The sequence below is a fragment of the Eupeodes corollae genome, chromosome 1, assembly GCF_945859685.1.
Source record: "Eupeodes corollae chromosome 1, idEupCoro1.1, whole genome shotgun sequence".
Classification (NCBI taxonomy): Eukaryota; Metazoa; Arthropoda; class Insecta; order Diptera; family Syrphidae; genus Eupeodes; species Eupeodes corollae.
The window spans coordinates 102809371-102832719 of record NC_079147.1 but is presented as its reverse complement, the minus strand read 5'-3'; the positions used below and the strand labels follow the sequence as shown (position 1 = coordinate 102832719).

General features: G+C 37.0%; 1 protein-coding gene across 4 annotated transcripts in view; it reads left to right on the top strand.

The window, feature by feature from the left end:
- LOC129938986 (alpha-1,6-mannosyl-glycoprotein 2-beta-N-acetylglucosaminyltransferase) overlaps positions 1-23349 on the top strand; it is a 100588-nt gene that overhangs the window by 14870 nt on the left and 62369 nt on the right. For 2 of the 4 annotated variants that reach the window (XM_056046867.1, XM_056047013.1), the window contains exon 1: positions 1903-2540. The exons of 1 other annotated variant lie outside the window; for it this stretch is intronic. The gene's annotated coding sequence lies outside the window, so the exon portion shown is untranslated. Of the gene's footprint in view, positions 1-1902; positions 2541-23349 lie in introns of those variants that run through there. One more of the 4 variants, XM_056047094.1, reaches the window with a different exon arrangement.

Genomic DNA, 23349 nt, shown 5'->3' with positions numbered 1-23349 from the left:
CCTTTTTTTTGACATCGAAAGATTCTGTTAAGTTGTGTCCAACCTTTATGAAGCAGCGTGAATTCTCCATAATCATCCTGCACAAACGGACGAGTTTGGCAGGGATGCCAAAACTAGACATGGCTCTATACAGCTCGTCCCTGTAGATGCTGTCATATGCGGCCTTGAAATCGATGAAAAGATGGTGGGTGTCGATTTGGTGCTCTTGAGTTTTTTCCAGGATCTGCCGTAATGTGAATATTTGATCAACTGTGGACTTTCCTGGTCTAAAACCACACTGATAATTCGTTTGCGTTGGTTGTCAACAGTAAATCCGGCCGTATCCGAGGCTTGTTGGTGCTTCGCAACCCCAAACCTGGAGGGCCAGATCCTAAGTATAACTCCAAGGATGGGGAGCCGGATAAAACCGCTCCTTACAGGCCTGGGCTCCAAATAAGTCGAACTTACTAGAACTGTAGACGCAACCGTTGATTCCATCTCGGGAATTCCTCCGCTGCCGTCTGGATAAAGAGAGGTGCCTTAGTGGAAACACCTCTCCCAACCTCTCTCGTTTGCTGCCCCCAACAACTTTCCACTGGGGTTGGAAACCAATCTCCAGTTGAGGTACTAGGCAACTAGGAAGTTGTGCAGAAAATAAATAAATCATAAAAAAGTAAAGTTCAGCTTTCAGTTGAATGAAAAAAATATTATCAACTGTCATTTTTATAAAAGTAAACTTTACTTTATATTAAGTGAAATTTTTCTTGACTAACTTTCCGATAAAGTTGCCTTAATTGGAAGGCAATGGGCAGGTTCAAGCAACATATAGGACTTCATTTGCAGTCAACTTCATTCTTTGAACGTAAATTTTGACCAAGGCAACTAGTTAGTTTTTCATTTCATGAATTATCATCATTTAGTGTCATGAATCTCAAATTCAGAGCTTTAATTTCACAAACCTCTACTTTAAGTTCATAGTACAAAAAGTACCAACAAAATTATTGTCTAGAAAACACTCCTCAGGTAAGCTACAAGTCTATCACTACTTACATTTTGTATGGTAAAGAAATATTAGTTTTTTCTTTTTAAAATTGACAAGGAACCCTTTTTACAAAAAGCATTAAATGAAATTGCACAGAAAATAAAAAAATCATAAAGTTCAGCTTTCAATTAAATGAAAAAAACATATTAAACCGTCATTTTGACAGAAGTAGACTAGACTTAATAGATGGGAAGATTTTTTTTGACTAACTTTTCAGACAACTTCCAATGAAGCTGCCTTAATTAAACGGATATTTTTAAGCAGCTGGTCAAACAGATACTAGAAACATGACTAACTTTCAAGTACCTTATGTCGTCTGAACCTGACCAATTTTTTAGCAGTTGGCCTATCAGATATGAGGAACTTGTCTAACTTTCAAATCTCTTATGTCGTCTGAACATGGCCAATAATAAAATTATTTTGATTTTTACACAACTAACTGTTAAAACCAACACAACAACACAAACAATCTGAACAAGCCTCATTTACTTTGTGTGGTGAATGGCGGACCTAAATTAAGTCGTAAGGCAATGTGAAAACAAAACTGATAGAAATATATTAGTGTCAAATCGTTAAACATGTATAATTGTAACATTTTCATCTTTTAACATTTTAAACGAAAGAAAATTTTCTTATTGTCTTAATTTCCAATAAAAAGTCATTACTTAATAATTAAATTAAAGAAGTTAATACATTTTGGCTTTAAAAATAAATTATTGACATCGAACATGTCTACAACCCCTTAAAATCAACTACTATACCATTTTTCGAATGTTTCAGTAGGTAAGGTAGTGTGATACAATTATTGTACTAGTTGTCATCGTTGGAAATTGGACACTGGAATTCATTCACAACAAATACAAAAAAATACATCGAACTAACGTCAAAAAATTCTCAATCGCAAACGTCAGTTGAGAGGTGTGCAAAGTGCAAAGAAAAGAAACAAGAAAATTCAACTTCGATTTGCGGTTCGTTCGTGAAGTTTGTTCGATGTTCGTCATTCGCCAAAAACGAACAAAAATATTTTTATTTTGTTTTGCATAAATTTTAAGAATACAAATTCATAACCCTCAAGAATTCAAATTAAAAGAAGTGATTCCATTTATTTTTTAAATATATCATCATGCCATTGCCATCGTCGTCGTCGTCTCGGTCGCCTTCGTCGTGCCCATTTAATGTATCCTCAACCAAAAGATCTTCCTCTGCCACCCAACTAATGTGCTATAAAATAATTATTAATAGCGAAAAAGAGTGTCATGCGATTCAATTAATGTTTTAATTATTTAATCGTTGTGACTACACAGCGATTTGAGTTTGTGTCTGCCTCTGCCTCTGGCTTTGGCTCTGTCTCTTCCTCTGCCTAGTGCGCTGCGTTGAACGTGGGAGGAAAATAAAATAAAATTAAACTGAGGCAACTATTTCTGTTGCCTAACATAAATACTAAGAAAAAACTAATAACCTCCCGAAAAATAAAACTCAAAAACTTCTACAAGCTACTCAAGGATAAGCTTTTCAAAAGGTAGGATAAAACATTTTTCTTTCATTAAAAACAACAATCAAATCTTAATCCCCTTTAGTTTTGTATCTTAAATTCTTGAAAATATTATAAATACTTCTTGGGTACTTCTATGAGAAAATAAAGGAAAAAAAAAAAACAAATGCAAAAATCAATTGCGCTCTTGCAAACTCATAATCCTTGTGAAGACGTGCTCCTGTGCAAGACGTTGTCGTCGTCGTCGTCTACAACGACGAAAAACACAAAAACAAAAATAAAATACATGAATATGTCAGCGCCTTAGCGGATAAGACAAATCAAATCCCGGAAGCCAGAGTAAAGAAATACAAAAAATAGGAAACCTACTTTCGACGTTTCAACCGGATTCCTTCAATATTTGCTTTAAGTTGAAGTGGCTAATTTTTAATTCACTTGATGCTTTCAAATGTTAAATGAATGAAAGGGGGTTGTTATCTTTCTTTCCACATTCATAGGTACATTAGGGATTTGTGTATTTCGAAAACTAAAGCATTTACAGACGAAAATAAACACACGAAATTGATCGATTCTATATTCCATGTCTGTTAATGGCCGATTTCATTTAGATTTCTTTGGAATCAGAAAAGAATAATGAGATCAATTTGCTTTGAAAGATAAATAATCTCTTTTTTTTTACAAAGGTCGTATAATTCATAAAATATAGGTACACAGACATTATGAGCGTGTGTAAAATTTACTCGGACTTCGATTGTATCAATATGCATAATTGATGGACTTTTTATAGCAACACTGATGAAGTCGATTGCAATAATTTGTGCCGTGACTTATCTGATAAATTTTGTATGTTATTGCTTTGGCTTGTTCTTCTCTAAAGTACATACCGAGGCATGTCTTGTCTAGTGTTGATAATTGCTTGAAAGCACCCAAAGTTGTTGCAGTAATAAATTATTTTGTTACAATTGTCCGAAGTTTTGGTAAGAAGATTAACTTTAAGTTTTTATAAGAACAAAATTCCGTTAGGAAGTACAATTAATGAAAATATCTATGTAAGATTTTTTAGAATTTAATTTTCTTGAATTTGCTTGGTTAAAAATAATATTTTTGAGCTTTAATAGGTCTAGAGTTTTAGGCGCTAGATGTGCGCTAAATAGACTCAAGTACCAACTTCAAATGAGACAGTAGTGGATTCCAATGTTCGTCTCAGTTCTTAATAAATGTTTGATTTTTGTTTGATGTGGTCCCACATGTATTTAAATTTAGGTCCTTTTAAAAGTTGAAGATGAAGATGAACTGTTAACAGTCGAATTGTTATTTCCTGAACACCGTTTAATTTAATAAATATGATATATGATATGATATAAATATGAAAATCATGAAAAACGAATTCAAATGTCCCATAGCAAGGAAATAAAAATAGCTACAATTTATCTTCTCTGAAGACTTGTAGCAACCATATAATTCACAGTAGCTCTATGTAGATCATATTATATGGACTCTCATTTATTGGAGACAATTGGTCATCTTCTGATGAGCCCAACCATTGCATCGGGGCGAAACGCATATTTGAATACCATACTGGTTTATTTTAAATTAATTTTTCATGATTTTAAATCATATTTATTAAACTTTTAAAAGTTGTTTTTTTCTAAACATGCCATGGAGTAAGGTACTATTTGGTATCAAAAAAGGCTTGTAATGAAGAGAACGTGAGCGTTACAAGACTCACAAGCTAGTCTGCAGTTCGCTAAGAATAATATGGATTCTGATTGGACATCTTAGTACCCGTAGCATGATGGTAAGTGCGTTGGACTGTCATGCAAGGGGTCTTGCGTTCAATCCCTGCCTGTGCCACCTTAATTTAAAACAAAATAATTTTCGCGGGTACTGCCTCTTGCGAGGAATTGACAAATCCTTCAAGACTAATTCTTGTCATGAAAAATTGCTTTCTCAAACTAGCCGTTCGAATTCGGCCTAAAATTGTAGGTCCCTTCCATTCCTGACAACAGTACTCGCACAGAGGAGTGGTTGAGAGTTGTAAGTCACTAGGCCCTGGTTCACAACGGACTGTTGCGCCACCCCATTTGATTTGATTTGATTGGACATCTGTATATTTAATTTAAAAGTATTGATCGTCATTAACTTTTTTTTTGTTTCATTTACCTACATTATTAAGTTTAAAGGTTATATTTTCTGATGAAAATAAATGGAATTTTTATGGCCCTGATGGAGGCACTTTTATTGGCGTGACTTATGGAAGGAATCGTAATATTTCCATAGGCCAAATTTTGGTAACGGCTCGGTGATGATGTGGGGCGCTTTCTATTCAAAGGGGTGCCTTGAAATGCAATTCACTTTGTGGAAAATGAACAGCAAAAATTATATTTAAGTTCTTTCCAGCAGTTCCGTACCCTTTTTGACCAAACTTTGATTTTTCACCATGACAATGCCAGAATCCACACCAGTAGAGAAACTATTTATTGGTTAGAAATAAATTCTATTAATTTAATGTATTGACCAGCATACTGTCCCGATGTAAACTCTATTGAAAATATTTGGTGAGTCCTTGTTGTATCTAACAGTCTTCCCCTAAATTTCGGTTTGTGTTGGTAGGGAACGACTTGACGACGTAATCTGCTAGACCTCCTCAATTCAATTTGGTGCCCTGGCTTTCCAACACCTTATATACTTGGCACTGCAGGTATAAACGTCAGATCAGTTACTACTGACGAAGAAGCTGGAATGGTGTCCTGTTGTGGTTGATGTGACATGGCCAGGGCAGTAGTCGGTTGGTGTGTTAATTCTCCATCTATTGTAGTATCTGTGAGATTTTACATCACCTCTGAATTTGCATCGGATGTTATCGGCAAAGAATCTATAATAAGAAATTTTGGAATATAATCCGGGGTATTACCTTCAACATAAGAAGATCTCATTTGGTCAATATGTCTTCGAAATGGGGTCCCATCTACATCAACGATGTAATGTAAATGGCCAACCCGATCACTAACTTTCTCAAACTTCCATTTACACTCCTTGTTCTGGTAATAACGAACTTGAACTGAGTCCCCAATTTCAAAACTGCGCCTGCTATTCTCGATTTGTCTTTTCTTTTCTGGGCTGGTGTATCATAATAAGTCGATTCTGGTGCGAAGATTAAATTTCAGCATCATATCCTCTGGACTCTTGCCTGTAGTGGAGCTTTCTGTCTTACGATATTGCATAAGAAGACGTTGTAATTTTGTGTAAAGGTTACCTGTATTATTCGTGGCAGATCTTAATCCATTTTCAGAATTGGAACAAATCGCTTTGCTTGCCCGTTCGTTGATGGATGCGCTCGTGGAGTAAGTTTCTGGCAAATGTTGTAAGAAATTCTTGACGTAAAATTAGTTCCATTATCGGATACAATAGTTTGAGGAATACCAAATCTAGAAAAAAGTTCTCTCATTGCTCGTATTGTACACAAACTTGTGATCCGATTCATCGGGAAAACTTCCAACTACTTCGTCTTTGCATCGACCACAAAAAAGGATCGTTCCATGAACGGTCCCCCAAAGTTAATATGTAATCTTTGCCACGGCTGTGCAGGAACTTCCCAGGCTTGCGGCAATGCCTTTGAACTTTCGCACATTCCCCGACAACTTTTCACCAACTCCTCAATATCACGATCAATTCCAGTCCAATAGCAGAAGCTTCCAGCTAAAGCATCTTACACATGAGCAACCAACTAAGAACTGCGAACTGTGGATGTTCGCATATTTTGACTTTTATTTCACATGAGCTTTGAGAGCCTTGCACATTAAAGCGAACAACGAATGAACGAATGGCCGAATAAACGTGATTTTACACATTTCAAAAAGTCAATTTCAAACAAAACACATTTAAATTATAAGAAACCAATTGACGATAATGTTAGGATAATAAAAGTTGCATTTTGTTCTCTATAATAAGACAATTTTGTAAAAACAATTTGGTAGTAACGAATTGCAGTTTGTTTGCTACGAACTGTCAATCTCTATTCGCGTTCCACATGCAATCCACACTTCAACGAATAAATTGTTCGCGCTCAACTTAACCTCAAAATTATACCCCACTTGTTTTGTTTGATGAAAAGGGTAATTATAAATTGACAAGTCGTCGCTGTATACGAATAGAAATAAAGCTCATGTGAAAGAAAAGTCAAAATATGCGAACATCCACAGTTCGCAGTTCGTAGCTCATGTGCAAGATACTTTATTTCTATTCGCGAACAGCGACGAATTGTCAATTTATAATTACCCTCTTTTCAACAAACAAAACAACAGTGGAAAATTATTGAGGTTAAGTTGAGCGCTAAAAATTTATTCGTTGCAGTGTGGATGGTATGTGGAACACGAATAGAGTTTGACAGTTCGTAGCAACCACACTGCAATTCGTTATTACCAAACTGTTTTTACAAAATTGTCCGGTTTTAAAGAACAAAGTGCAAATTTTATTATCCTAACAATAGAATTTAGGGACAAAGGAAGCTTTATGTTGTTTATAAAAGTGTGGCAAGGTATGTCTTTGGTCTTCGGAGATATGAACATAGTTCTGCATACTCGAAATAATACATTTGCTTTAAGAACTTTATTAATCAAAAATCAAATCAAATGGGGTGGCGCAACAGTCCGTTGTGAATCAGGGCCTAGTGACTTACAACTCTCAACCATTCCTGTGTGCGAGTACTGTTGTCAGGAATGGAAGGGACCTACAATTTTAGGCCGAATCCGAACGGCTAGTTTGAGAAAGCACTTTTTCATGACAAGAATTACTCTTGGAGGATTTGTCAATTCCTCGCAAGAGGCAGTGCCGCCGAAAATGATTTTTTTTTTTTAAATTAAGGTGGCACAGGCAGGGATTGAACCCAAGACCCCTTGCATGACAGTCCAACGCACTGACCATCATGCCACGGGTACTACTTTTACTTTTACTAACTTTATTAATCCTTCATAGTTTTCTGCAAACAAAAAAGCCACCATATCCTAATAGCAAAATTCCATTTCCTCGTTCAACTAGAAGTTATGATCTGACTCCATTACGCTATGCTTACCTTGTTTCTAGTCGTCAATTTTGTATACACCCGGTTCGATGGATAATTGGATGCAGCGCTCGGTTCAAGACGAGACTTAGACAATACTTTGGAGACTCTCGATGATAAACTTTTTCGATTATATTTAACTAGTTTTATTACATTTCTATTGTTAAATGCAACTATTCTTTCTTTTCATTTTATTTATCATAAAGTAATTTTGCATTTTGTTTTTGTGATATCTTAAAAGGTATTGTATCTTATTTTTCTACGAGAATAAACAAATAAATATGAGTTATTTAGTTTTAATTTTATTTTTCCTTTTTTTAATTTTAATGTTACAACTTAAGTTTTAATTATATTGTAAATTTATACGACGCGTTTCGGAGATGTTTCTCCTTCTCCGGTTGGAATGATGGAGAAACATAAAATAAATAACTCATATTTATTTGTATATTCTCGTAAATCTAAAATACAACTTAAAGACAAGTAAACCTAATCATGTTTCTTATTGTAAGCTAATTCCATCAAAAAATAAATAAATAAATAATCAATGTGAAATGATATTGTGGAAGAACGCCCTTTACTTCATCCATAAAATAAACAGACCTAAATGCAGCAATATAGCTGTCTCAATTTGATACCGCAGTTTGCACTCTTCATTGGAAATGTCGCCATTATAGTTTTTATTTTTTGTTTCTCCGTCTATCCCTAATTAAAATTTCATTATGAAACTTAACTTTCCAAGAGTAAGTCGAGGAGTGCAAACTGCGGTAAGTTTCTTGGGAAAAATATTTGTTAAATGAACTACATTATATGTTATTTTTACAGAAATAAAATATAACGTACAGAATTATCGTAAACTCTTATTAATTTTCAAACTCCTCGTCAAAGAAAGGACAGATATCATCACTTAATAATTTATATCGCTTGAACTCCGTCTAAAAAGTTTCTTTTTTCACCCTTTTTAACCGATATTTTTACGAATTGTGTTCTAAAGAAATACAAAGTTGTATTCCTTCCCTCAGTAGTACCCGTGGCATGATGGTTAATGCGTTGAACCCGAAGGAGAAAGTGGAGGCGGTGGGAGCTGCTTTCCAGCAAGTGTACAAGGTGAATGTTAGCATTCGCCCCAACCACGACCTGGAAAACAGAGCCCTACTTAATCACTTTTACCTCCGAAATGATATCACACATTGGCGATCTGAGAACCGCGGTTTCATGTGGTTCAATGACGATTCCTTGGCAAATGTCATAATCGTCGGGCAAGCGGGAGCAAGTCCATTGTTAGTGACGAAGGTTGAGCTCCAGCTCATCTTCAATTCAATAAAAAACAAAAAGTCAGCAGGTGTCGATGGTATATCCAACGTTGTACTAAGACATTTACCGATGGAAGCAATTGACATTTACACCACGCTCTTCAATAATGCACTGAATAATGCATATTATCCAGTGCATTGGAAGACCGCTGTTATTCATCCTCTCCCTAAAAAGGGAAAGTACAACTCCAACCCGTCAAATCTTCGGTCGATAAGTCTTCTTCCGAGCATCAGCAAAGTTTTCGAAAAGATCATTAATAGGGCTCTGACTAAGTGGGCTGCGGACAACAAAATAATTCCGGATAAACAGTTCGGGTTCAAGGCGGGTCATGACACAATTCATGCTGCGTCTAAACTCGTTTCTGATATCCAATTGAATAAATCAAAACCACAATGCACAGGTGCTGTTCTGGTTGATTTGGAAAAAGCCTTTGACACCATATGGTTAGAGGGTCTTTACCTAAAACTGAGCAGGCTTGGCATAAGCAAGCCATTGTTGTATATACTTTATGATATGCTTAACGGTAGAAAGTTTGTTGTCAAAAGTGGCAATGTAACTTCTACCACAACATTCTCAATTAAAAATGGTCTTCAACAGGGAGCGGTGAATTCGCCGATTCTATTCAGCATTTACACCAGCGATCTGATAGGTAGTCTTACAAAGGCAATTGCGTACGCCGACGATCTAATTGCGTACAGAACGCCCGAAAGGTTGAGGTTATTAGAATTCTCTTGCAGCGTGATTCCGACAAGATTCAGCGATATTGCGTCGACTGGAAACTGAAAATAAATGTCCAGAAGTCAGAGACAATTCTTTTCCGGACTACGTTGGCTGGGGCCAGGAGGGATACGTGTAAGAATTGGCGCAAGATGGTCATCGTTGTTCTTCACGGGCAGCCATTACCGAGCAAAAGTGTAGTGAAGTACCTCGGCATCTGGTTAGATCAGTATTTATATTTCGACAGACATATAAATGCTGCTCTGACCAGGGCCAGAGGAATCTTCGCTCTGACGAAACGGCTGTTTTTCAGCAGTCGGCTTGACCCCAGAGTGAAGGTAATTTGCTACATGGCCCTCATACGGCCAATGATCGTGTATGGTTATCCTGTGTGGTTCAACGTTGCCCCTTCCCAGATGGAGAAGTTTCGGGTGTTCGAGCGGCAGTGTTTACGACGCTGTACCGGCTTACATCGAACAGCCGAGTCTTCTTATGTGTTTTACTATTCCAACGAGGTCCTATACAACGGGGCTCAAATCAACAGAATTGACAATTTCGTGATAAAACTGGTTCGAGGTCACATTGCAAGAGCTATGTCTTCGACCACCAATTCAATTTTCGGGGCGTTATATCCGATCGACGAGTATTTTGAATGTGCACGCTTGAGCGGCTTCATTCCACCAGAGGCATTCCTCTTTTTAGACAAATGCGGTCTGATACAGGATAGATTGGCAGTTCCGTTAATCTACCACGTCAGACGAAGAACCGTGGATGGGCGACTACCATACAATCGGGACGTCATGGCACAAGGCGGAGCAGAGCTCCTTCGGTTCAGTAGGGCTGTGTCCGAACGGGACCGAACTGATAGGGTGAAGCAGGAGAACCAGTTTTGGTGGCTTCAATCGGAACTTGATATTGGGTATTCGGGATGGGGTTTTAAGCCTTGGCCGGCTTACATACTTGTTTTACAGTTTTAGTTTTAAGTAGAATAGGCATGTCGGTAAAAAAGAAAAGGCATTAGTTTTAAGTGTTATAGTTTAACTTAGAGTGTCCGTATGGGACCATTAGGTTAGTTGTAAGTTATGGATAATGTGGCTAGTTTTATGAATTTTTGTCTAGCTTTAAGATAGGTTTAAGAATGAACTAATAAAAATTAATTAAAAAAAAAAGTGCGTTGGACTGTCATGCAAGGGGTTGTGGGTTCAATTAAGGGGTCTTGGGTTCAATCCCTGCCTTTGCCACGTTAATTTAAAAAAAAATTTACTTTCGCGGGTACTGCCTCTTGCGAGGAATTGAAAAATCCTTCAAGAGTAATTCTTGTCATGAAAAAGTGCTATCTCAAATTACCCGTTCGGATTCGGCCTAAAATTGTAGGTCGCTTCCATTCCTGACAACAGTACTCGCACACAGGAATGGATGAGAGTAGTAAGTCACTAGGCCCTGGTTCCCAACGGACTGTTGCGCCACTCAATTTATTATTTATTTATTCCTTCCCTCAAACAATTCAATCATATGATTTGGTACGCAAGGAATGCTCATGAGTATACAACGAGCCAATTTGGGTCGTACTGTAAAGTACAGAGATTCGCTCCTTAGCCGTACTACTCGAATGTGGGATGATTTACCACCCTCTTTCTCTCCTAGTAATACAATATTCAGGAATTTAAATTCATTGCGCACAGAAACGTCAGTTCAAATCCTTTTTGTGTCTTTGGATGATTAAAGCTCTTCTTTGAATATTGTCCAAGAGGCTTAAATAAGTTATTGGAGCACTAGCCCAGAGATGATGTAGATTGTAGCCAGATCAGAAGGGGAGAAAAATTTCCGAGGATGTCGAAAGATATTTCTTAAGCTTATAATTAATCAGCGTTTCCATCATGGCCTTGAAAAGAAGGGACGTTGGTCCTATTGGTAGATAATTTGTGGGAGAAGATTCGCCTTTTTTTGGGATTGGCTGAACAAATGCAGTTTTCCAACTACTCGGGCCCAGAAGAATAGGACAGACGGAAAAGCTTACGCAGTGGTTTTGCTAGCGTGGAAGAACATCAGAATAATGGTGGGGATATCATCTGGGCCAGCGGATCTATGAATGTTGAGATCTTTAAAAACTCTCGCCACAGTTTGAGTACGGAAAAAGATTTGTCCCATAGAATCATTGACACGTTCAAGAACTGGGGGAGCCATGACACTATCTGGTAAGGTGGACATTTTTGCGAACTGCCTTGCAAATAATTTGGCTTTATCAATAGAGCTAACTAAAGGAGTGTCATTGACAACAAGCGCAGAAACCTAATGACCAAAAATTCTTACTGCCTTTGGGACACTGCAGTATTTTTCGCCCGACACACTTTTGTTCCATTTTTGCAGGCTTCTTGGGAGTCCTTCTCCCAAAACGGTGTTGTATTGTTCCGCATTCATGCGACCAACCACTCTAATGCATGTACCGACCCCTTCCGTGCACATGCACCCCCAAATCATAAGATTACCTCCTCCAAATTTGAGTGTTGGTTTCACGATCCGATCGCTTATTCGTTCACCAGGTTTCTTCCAAATCCATTGACGGCCATCAGATCCAAAACGATTTATTTTTGTTTCTCCGACCAAATTACCCTTGCCCAATCACCTACTCTATAATTTTTTATTTTTTTGCAAAGTCCAACCTCAATTTCTTATGACGGTCTGTCAAAAGTGGCTTCTTTATTTTAGCTCGTTCATGAAAACCGTTCTTTTTTTCACAGCTTCAGTTTAAATCCTTTATTGATCTGAACCGCATTATCATCTTGATGTCAGATTCTTTCTCATTTTCTGGATTTTTGATTTTTTGTAGCGTTTTTCACATTAATATAAATGGCAACAAAAAAGAATATAACTTTTTGGAAGAAAGCAAAGATTCAAAACAATTTCGTACATTTCTCCATGAAAGCAATAAAAACCCTTTAAACTATTATTTTGCTTTTAAATATGGCATATTTAGAAAACTGTTAGAATCTTGGAATGCTTTCCTATGAAGAAAGTCTACTAAATTAAATAGTTAGACTATATAACTAAAGTTGTCACTTTTACCCTTGAAATGTGTACATTTAAGGTTAATATGCACATTATGTTATTTAAATTTTGTTAGCCTTCTTTAAAGAACATTTTTAATTGGTAAGTAAAAACTCGCCCATATGTTAAGTGCGTGAACCCCCCTGATTAAACATTTGGATCCGCCCTTGACTAGAAAGATATGTAATGCTTCTCAATCGCTAGGTCAATTAACTTCCTTTGAATGTCATAATTATTAAATGGTTAGGGATAAAACAAATATCCACATAGATAATGAATATTTTCTGTACAGTCCTCAATAATTCAAAAGTAAAAAAACCTACATTCATGGTTTTTGTTAAAAGTTCCTATAACATTAGACAAAAATAAAACAATTTTTTTTTGTTTGTCGTGTCGATTAAATTTCCAACATTAAGTTCATTAGAACAATCACGTTAAGTTAATGAATTATTTATCGAAAAATATAATTTTTTACGAAACATAAACACCATGAACAATCTTTGATGCAATCTAACAGGTAGTCGCGTGTTGGTCTTAGGTATAGCAGGTATAATCAAAATTAGGTTTTACAAACATGAATTGCTAAAATATAGAGTTCTAGTGTTTTTTTTTGTTTGGTTGGTTCTCTTTGTTTTGGGTTGAAAAGAATGTAGTTAAGTAATGGTTTGTAGTCATTGAGGCTATCAATGGTTTAAAAAAAAGTCAGCTTGGCACACAGTCATTTTCCCGAATAATTTTGAAATAAATTCACATTAAAACCACGCAACTCAACTGTGTCCAAGTCCAACAACCATAAATTCTTAAAACGTATGTTTTTTGTTTTATTTTTAAAGAAAATATTTGCATTGTTACGTTGTATTTCTTCTAAATTATTTTATCTTTATATTTATTCAACCAGGTAACCCATATTGAAAATTTTGAATTTGCATTTAAGGTCAGTATGAAAATAATAATGTGATTATTTAACATCCTCCTAAAATGTGTTGTGTGTTTTTGGTAGAACCAAATCAGATTTTTTAGAAAATCATTGATTAAATAAAAATAAAAAACGAAGATTTTATTTGTTAGGTTAAACATTTGTTGTCCAAAAACAGAATAAATTAGAACATATTATATAAAAAGTTAGTTATTTGTATCCTTGAACTACTTTCTTGGAACTATTAACTAGGTTCCCAAAATCGAGTTAAATGGAATCGAAATCTATATTTAAAATCTATTGAAATCCTTCGATCAATACCATAACTTTGAATACTTTTCAAAATTAATTAAATTTAAATTAAAGCTGACCACATATATAGGACGCATTCACAAAGACAGTTGACAGGTTCAGACGACCTAAGGGACTTGAAAGAAGGCAAGTTTAGCATCTGATTGGCCAGCTGTCAAAAAATTGCCTTCCAATTAGCGCAACTCGAACCATTCAGAAAGAGCTGTCGCAAACTCTTCAACAGATCTAAGAACACTATATCTCCTTCTGACTGGGACTTATACAAACAAGCTCTAAAGCAATATAAAAAAAATTAAGGAAGAGTAAGAGGTCTTCTTGGAGAAACTTTTGTGGTAAAATAGAAAATACTTCAGAAGCCTCAAGACTAGGGAAAATTCTCTCAATAAGTCCAACAATACCCAGTGCTTTAAAGACAGAAGCAGGCACGTGGACTATCACAGATGAAGAATCTCTTAATCTGTTATTAGACACCCACTTTCCAAGTAGCTCTTACATAATCAATGACTTAACATCAGAGTCTCTAGCTTATACAAGCGATTTAGTTGATCTAATAACGCGGGAAAATCTGCAATGGGCCATAGACAGCTTTGATCCATATAAATCTCCAGGACCATTCATTCCGGCCGAACTACAAAAATGCTCAGACATGATCATTCCACCATTGGAAATCATTCTGACAAGCTGTGTAAGGTTGAGATATATTCTCAAAGCCTGGCAAAAGTAGTCTTCATTCCCAAAGCAGGGAAACCCTCACACGTTAACCCTAAAGATCTACGACCAACATGCTTACTCTAAGCAAAAATCAGTAGAATCAGCACTTCACTCGTTGATACATACTATTGAACATTCCCTAGAATACAAATCAATAGAAAGCGTTGTATTGTGTGCCGTTATAACTGTTGCGTGTCCTACAAAAGTTTTAAAACTGCACTTTTATATGCGGTGAATGGCGTCGTCTCGATGGCGAAAACAAATTTTATTTCGGGGTCACCAATGTTGTTCCCCGAACGTGGTTCTCGGAACCACAATGAAAGAACTATCTTTTAATCTTTACAAAATAAAATGAAACTTTATTTATTATATTAATTTATGGAGGAGTTATTCGTTGCACCAGCACAAGGTAGTTTCTTTTGTGTCCTGCTCCTGTTCTACCGACTCGGATGAAAGATACGATCGAAATGGCCGAGAGAAAAACCGAAATGCAAAATGTCTGCATTCTGTGTTTTTAAATGGTTTACTTAGATTTGAGCTTTAGATTTTGATGGATGACATTGAGCTTTAAATTTCGATTGATAACATTGAGCTTTGAAATATGAATGCTTATTTAAGGTGTGTGCGCATCCACTACAAATATAACTTAGTAGCGTTCCTAGATATTGAAGGAGCTTTCAACAACGTCAGTTACCAGGCGATCACAACAGCAATGAATAAGCTGAAATTAGAGAAATCACTCATAGATCTTATAAGTCTCATGCTCAAAATCATGACAATAATTTCTAACATGAGAAGTTTTACTACCACCAGATCGGTGAATCGAGGCACTCCCCAAGGTAGAGTCCTTTCGCCTCTTTTATGGAACATGGTAGTAAACGGCCTACTTACAGCATTGGAAGCAGAGGGTTTTATGGTGATTGCCTATGCTGACGACGTTGCGATATCCGTATCTGGGAAGCACCCCCAAGTTCTCTCAGAACTCCTACAAAATGCCTTAAACATGGTCTAAGCAATGTGAATTGGACGTCAATCCACACAAAACAGAATTAATACTCTTTTCGAGAAGATATAAAATTCCTCAGATTAGCCCACCCAAGATTAGAGGAATACCATTTAGCTTTTCAGATCAAGCTAAATATTTTAGACAAAAAACTAAATTGGAAGGCAAATATTGATGAAAGAGTAAAAAAGGCTACTGTAGCGCTTTTTACTTGTAACAAGGCCATAGGATCAAAATGGGGCTTCTCCCGAAAAATAACCCACTGGCTATACACTTCGGTAATCAGACCGATACTCATTTATGGAGCTTTCGTATGGTGGACCGCACTGGACATGATGGTAAATCTAAATAAGCTCATCAAAGTCCAGCGGTCAGCAGGTATGTGCATCACAGGGGCACTTTGCTCAACACCAACCGCAGCACTGGAAGTGCTTTTTAGCCTAACACCACTTGACATCTTCTCCAAAAAGGAGGCTGCCAACTCATGTGTATGGCTAAGAGCCACCTCTCAATGGACCAGTAACAATACTGAACATACTACTATTCCAGACATTTTCAGATCTATTCCAGATCGCTTAGACTATACCACCCCAAAAATGGTATTCGGTAAAAGCTTCCATGTGTCCATCTCTTCAAGATCCTCCTGGGAAGAATAGAGACCCCTGGAAGACGATGCGGTACACTTTTATACTGACGGTTCAAAGACCGATCACGGAGTTGGAAGTGGTATCTTTTCGGAACAACTGAATCTCAGTCTATCCTATAGACTCCCCAATCAATGCAGTGTATTCCAGGCAGAAGTAATGGCGATTAAAGAAGCACTATCCTGGCTCAAAGAAAACGTTATATATTGTAAGGATATATTCTTAAATCTCTAGCGTCTGTCTCCACAAACTCTCAAACAGTCCACGATTGTCGATCATCTCTGAATGAGATGACGGAACAGTTTTAACATTCACCTCATTTGGGTGCCGGGCCACAGAGACATTCCGGAAAATTGCAAAGCCGATGAGCTCGTCAAAAACGGAACACTTCTGCCTAATGTTAGACAAAAACATAACATAGGAACACCACTTGCTACATGCAAATATCTTCTCAAGCAATATGCTCTAGAAACAACAAATGCTAGATGGTCACAAAGTACCACCTGCCTAGCAACCAAGCAAATATGGCCAAGTATTGACTTAAAACGGTCAAAAAGCTTGATATCACTGAGCAGACAAAGAATAAGCTCTACAATTGGAGTAATAACGGGACACTGCCTCATAGGAAGACATGCTTTGAGGCTAGGGGTCTACACAAATGACTTCTGTAGAAGCTGCATGGACGAGGAGGAAGAGAAAACAGTCCAACAACTTCTATGTACATGTCCAGCACTCTCCATTAGAAGGAATTACTTTCTCGGTAATACCTTCTTCGATAACACCAGTGAACTGGCAACGATTGGCACAAAACGTCTCTCTAACTTTATTAAAAGTACAAAATGGTTTGTTTAAATTCATTACTCTCCCATGAGTAACCTCATTAGTGGTATCACAATGGACCCTTGAGGTCTACGTGCGTCAATGACATCTGGACAGCCACTCAAACCTAACCTAACCTAACCTAGGGCAACTTTATTGGAGAGTTGACTGGAAAGTTAGTCAAGAAAAATCTCCCTATCTCCCTAACTATCAAGTCAAGTCAACTTATATCAAAATGACAATTGATCATGTTTTTTCATTCAACTAAAAGCTAAACTTTTTTACCCTATGATTTATTTATTTTCTGCACAACTTCATTTAATGCTTTCTGTAAAAAGGTTCCTTGTCAATTTGAAAAAGAAATAACTAATATTTCTTAACAATACAAAATTCAAATCGTGATGGACTTGTAGCGTGCCTGAGGAGTGTTATGTAGACAATGATGTTTTTTTCCTAGGTAAAACTAAAATAAACCTTTTTGGATCAGACGGTAGGCAAATTGTTTATGAAAAACCCTACCCTGAGCTCAGAAAGAACAATGTTAAATATGGAGAAGGTTGCATAATATATATGTCGGGATCTATTGCGGCTAATGCGTCATCATTTTCCAGTTCATAGAAACCGATTTGTCCAAGACGTCATCGTTCGATGGTCTTTTTTGATAAAAGCATATATTTGGTCTTGACCTCTTACAGCTTACATCACGCTTTGAACTTCCAATTATGTCAATATCAATATCCGATTAATAGGATCGACTTTGAAAGACTTCCCTCTAGTGTTGACGGTTGAGTTTTGTACGATTTTTTTCCAGAACGATGTTGAAGAAGTGGCTAAGTAGAGGATCCCCTTGTCTAAAACCTTTTTTGGCATCAAATGTATCGGTGAGATCTTTATCAGTCTTGATAGAGCAGAGAGCATTCTCCATCGTTATTCTGCACAAACGGATAATTTTGACAAAGATACCAAAACTACACATTGCTCTGTAGAGCTCTTCCCAATAGAAATGCGGCTGTAAAATCGACACATTTTTAGTTTTTATAAAATGATTGTTATTTACCTACCGAAACACACAGCGTCGTTGTTGAAGAAGAAGCTGATGTGAACTCGACTTTAATTATTACCAATCTTACCAATTCTGTTTTAGTATCTGAAGCATAGAAGGAGCTGCTGTAGATGTCAAAATCATCAGCTGCGCCACCGAGGCCATTTCTTCATAGCGTTGTGTACTCGATAACTGTACGGTCGTGCTAAGGATCAGTTCAAATTTTTAAAAGTATTTTTCAAGTTATCATTTATTATTAGCGAAGCTAAAGATAATATCATTGCATTGGAGAAAAAAGAGCGACCCGTCAAATCGTCACCGTCTTCTTCCGAAAGTGAAGCCTTCGCTTCACCTTCTCCAAATAAAAGAAAGAAAAACATGTCCAAACACTTTTCTTCTTTGGATCAACGATTAAATGATCTAACGGACCAGGTTTGTCAGCTTTCGCAGTATGTAAGTATGCTTTTACCACAGGACATTATGACACCCAACCAACCGAGTACCTCCTCCTTTTTATATAATCCAGAGAGTTCGCGGAGACCTTTAGACCTTTAGTTCAGCCATCTAAAAAGGAAAATCTGAAAGATTTAGTGCAATTGCAGCACTTTGGTCTGCCTACATGGAGGAGCGTCAGATATTCTAAAGCTAGCAGCTGCAACCCCGGGTTTAGTGGAACTAAAAGTGAACCATGAGTTATGTACAATTTATAGAACAAGTAATGGCCGCATTGCCAAATGCATTACTCAAGTCCGGGTTGCAGACTATTATTGATTGGGAGTTCATCTACGTAAGAGAAAAGAAAACTTTCACTCCAAAACTAGTCCAAATCCAGAGTAGAAGAAACGCAGTTGACAGTGGAGTGCATTACAAGTATAGTCATAAAGGCCAGAGAGTAAACAACTCATGTAAGGGCCAACGCAAAAAGTTTAATTCTTCCTTTCGTTCCAAGAATACGACAGTGACAATAAATGATTCAAATTCAACTTTCAGAGGGGGTCAGTTGCAAGCTTACCAAGAAAGCTGGAAGGATTTGGGTGCAAACTCTTTTGTTTTAAAGATTATTTCAGGATAAGAATCCCGTTTTGTAAAAAAACCATTTAACATACCCTTGAAGAGCAATTCGGATCATGTTTGCAACAGTTTTTTTGTAGACAAAGTGGACTTGCAGATTACAGAGATGAAAAAACTAAAAATCTCTGAACCCCCTTCGGAAGTTGGACCAAGTTTCCTTTTAAAAATGTTCTTAATAAGGAAGTCGGATGGAGGTCTTCGTCCGATTTTCGACTTACGGGTCCTAAATTTTTACGTGAATGTAAAAACATTCAAACTAATTTCTCACTCCGCGATTCCACAGTTTTTTCAACCATGTGCCAATATCAGAGAGCCATAAACGTTTCTTAAGATTAGTGTACAAGGAAGAGTTTCTTCAACTGACTTGTCTGCCGTTTGGCATTGCTTCGGCTTCAAAAGTGTTTTCAGCACTAACTTGCTGGATCGCGGAGATCCTACGCAAAAGACGTAAGCGAGTGCTGGTTTATGTGCACGACTTCCTTTTAGTAAATCAGGATCTCTCCAAACTAAAAACACAGGTTGCGGAAACCGTTCGAATTCTAGAGGAACTTGGCTGGGAGATAGATTTCAAAAAATCAGTCCTTATTCAAAGTCAAGAATTGGAGTACCTCGGAATTACTTGGAACACTTTCAAAAACATTATGTTTCTACCAACCAAAAAAATGGAGAAGATTCGATCTTCCCTTCAGGTAATGTCAAATTTAAAGTTTTGCAATCTGCATTGGTTGTAGCAGATACTGGGCCAATTAAATTTCGTCAGTTTTGTCGACTCCATTCTCATTACCTTCAGATTTTTTCAAGGCAGTACAACAAATGTCCGGGAAAAAAACTCATCATCCCTCGGACGGCTCTAAGAGAGATAGATTGGTAACTAAAAGCGCTAACGAAGGACGAGTTAATACACAAAAAAGAAGTGACACATTTTCTTGCAACGGATGCTTCAGATACAAAATGGGGTGCTCAACTGAACGTAACAGTCTTATCAGGTAAGTGGTTGAAAGATCAGAAAAAAATGCACTGCCAATTAAAGGTAATGTACGCATTTTTCATGGCAATACAGAAGAGGGCATCAGTTCTAAAAGACGTACATATTCTTCTGAAGTCAGACAATCGAACTTTAATTGCTTATATACGGAAAGAAGGACCACAAGATCAGTGAACCTTTTAAGCTTAACATACCAACTCCTTCAGCTTGTCGATCGGCTCAGTATAACAATATCCACATATTCTCTTCCGGAAAGGTATAACGGAATAGCCGACAGATTGTCAAGAGGTTGTCCGACGCCGGAATGGCATCTTCTGCCCCAAGCAACTGCGGATGTTTTCAGAAAATGGCTAATTCCAGAGATAGATCTCTATGCTTCAAAAGAAGCAAAAGTTCTCGACAACTATGTATCGATAGATCTCGGGAAAAGTACCTAATTATGTCACCAGAATGGGACCAGACCTTCTGGATGTCCGACCTCAGAGCTCGAGCGCTAGAGCCCCCCTTTGTAATTCAAAATCTGTGGAAAGTGTTAATAGATGTAACAACTGGCCAGCCTCTCTCGCAGGTAGACAATTTAACCCTGAAAGTATGGATAGTTGGGGCTAGGGAGGCCAGTTAGTAGATTGGTCTGCCAAAGAAAAGAATTTATTGAGTAAAGGAGGGAGAGATTCTACATTTAAAACCTATTCCCCTGCTATCAAAAGATGGCTTCTTTGGTGCGAAAAGATTGGGATCAATCCTAGATCTCCTAAGGGTTCTAGCTTAGCCAGATATTTGGCCAATCTCTACCTAAAAAATAAGTTTGCTCCTAGTACTATCCTTGTGCACAAGTATGCGATTGCAACCTTTTATGATCCAGCGTTAGTTGTAAGAGCTATCAGTTCTTCTCAACCACCTTCCGAGAAACCACCCATATGGAATCCAAAGTGCGTGCTTAATTCGTTAACAGAGAATGAGTTTAAAAAAAGAAAACATATTTAGACCTTGAGGTGAACAGCTTTCATTCTACTTTTAGCGTCAGGTAGAAGAGTTCATGACCTCACACTTTTGAAAATATCATGCGATAACTACATAAAGAAGGATGGAAATATAACTTTGCATCCCTCATTTGGATCCAAAACTGATTCAGTCAGACTCAAGCAGTCAAGTTGGCAGTTAATTTGGCATACAAATAAGAATATCTGTCCTGTTTTTTGGATAAAACAGTTGATTAGACTCTCTCAAGCTAGGAGAGCTGTCCAGAACAACTTAGATAGCTTGTTCATAACCATTAATAGACCGATAAAGCCGGCATCAAGAACAGTAATTGGAAGCACTATCTTAAAAGGTGCGGGCGTTGGTGCTCCTTCAGGAAGTTGCAGAGCAGCGGTTGCTTTATTGGGTTGGCTGAAGAACCAACCATTATATGAAATTTTATCAATAGGAAACTGGAGTGTTGAGAATACGTTGCGAAAGGATTACTACGTTGTTGGCAAACACTAGCAGATAACAGACTGGTCTTCAACAACCACGCTGTGTGTTTCGGTAGGTAAATAATATATCCGTCTTACACTAAAATAAAACCGATATTATTTGCCGCAAAACACACAGCGTCGGAGCAAGTTCCTTGCTGGTGAAGTCACAATGAGAAAATGGCCGCAAGTTTGACATCATATAGCAGCTCCATCTATGCTTCAGATATGAAAACAGAATTGGTAAGATTGGTAATAATTAAAGGCGACATATCAGCTTCTTTAACAATGACGCTGTCTGTTTTTCGGCAAAAATATAGGTTTTATTGTAGTGTAAAACCGACATATTTTATATTTTAAATACATTTTCACCTGATAATGGTTTTCTTTTATCCGACTTCAAAACCTACACCTAAGACGAATGTCATTTTCTAAGATTTGATCATAACCAAACAGCTCAGAATCAGTTTGGTAAACTTCCAACTTACATAACTTATTTCAAGCAATCTTATAATATGTGTACTAAAACTCAACTCTTTGGGATTGAGTGCAACGTCCCCACTAATTAATTCGTGTATCTAACTAAAACACAATTCTTCACACCTATACCTAAAGTTAATTTTCCTATACGACTTTTCACTAGCATTGCCTATTTTTAGCAACAATATCACAACGTCTGCGTTGTTCTTTATCAAGATCTTTTTAGAATCTGATGTGATCTCCCAAAGCCCCAAGGCGCATTAATTCATAGAAACTGCAAATTGTAGTTGACAAGCTGTGTATATTTTTGTGTTGTGTTATCGTTTATTTTTCAAAGGCAACCTTCACATTTAGTTCGTGATTGGAAAATTTAATTTATGTAGATTCTCGTCTGAACTTCGATTGTTCATTTTGTTGCACTCCTTCTTCTTTGAATTGTAGGTAAGTAAGTTAGTTATTCATTTATTTACATTTCAATATAAAAAAAAGAATACAAGTTATGAATTCAAGAGCTATGGGTAAGCCGTCAGCCTGGTTGGCAAGTTTCTAAATGTTTATTTTAAAATTTAATTAAATTTTCAATAATCAACAAAAATAAAGATCTAAAATATCAAACGTATTCTGATAACATCCTATACTTGTAAACTGTTTTCAAGAAATTGCTTAGGGTTTTCCAGTCACACTCGTTTAGAAGCTGTAAAGTTTCCGGCATAGTTAATAATTATTTCCAAAGCAAATTTGCCTTTGAGCTTTTAATATTGGGCTTATACTTATGATATGAAAGCAATCTTCTTTCGATTTTAGGTTGCAAAGCGTACAGAATTGATTAAAGCTTCCATTATAAGGGTTACGATTTAAGGAAATGAGCTAACACCTTGCTTTGAATATCACGGGTATTTCATCGTAGCTAAATGAATCGTTAAAGTAGTTTTTCATGTTTAGATTAAAATTAAGCTGACTGTGTAAGATTCTACTTTCAGCATTCAGAGCCTTAACGATGAAGGCATCTCGAAAAGAGGCTTCGTTTTTCTGAATAATGCGGTAGAGTTGGTCTTTCAAATTACGTTGGTTGTTCACATCAATATGTAAGGTTTCCCCAGAAACTTTGCCAATAGATTGCCATCTTTCTTTAGTTTTTTTGAAAGCCTTGATTCCTCATAATGACAGCCTGTGACTTGAGTATATTTGTCAAGAGTTTTGGTAGTCCTCTTTCCAAGTATAAAGCGTAACAAGGCGTATTTTGGGATAGATTGAAGAGCTTTTTTAT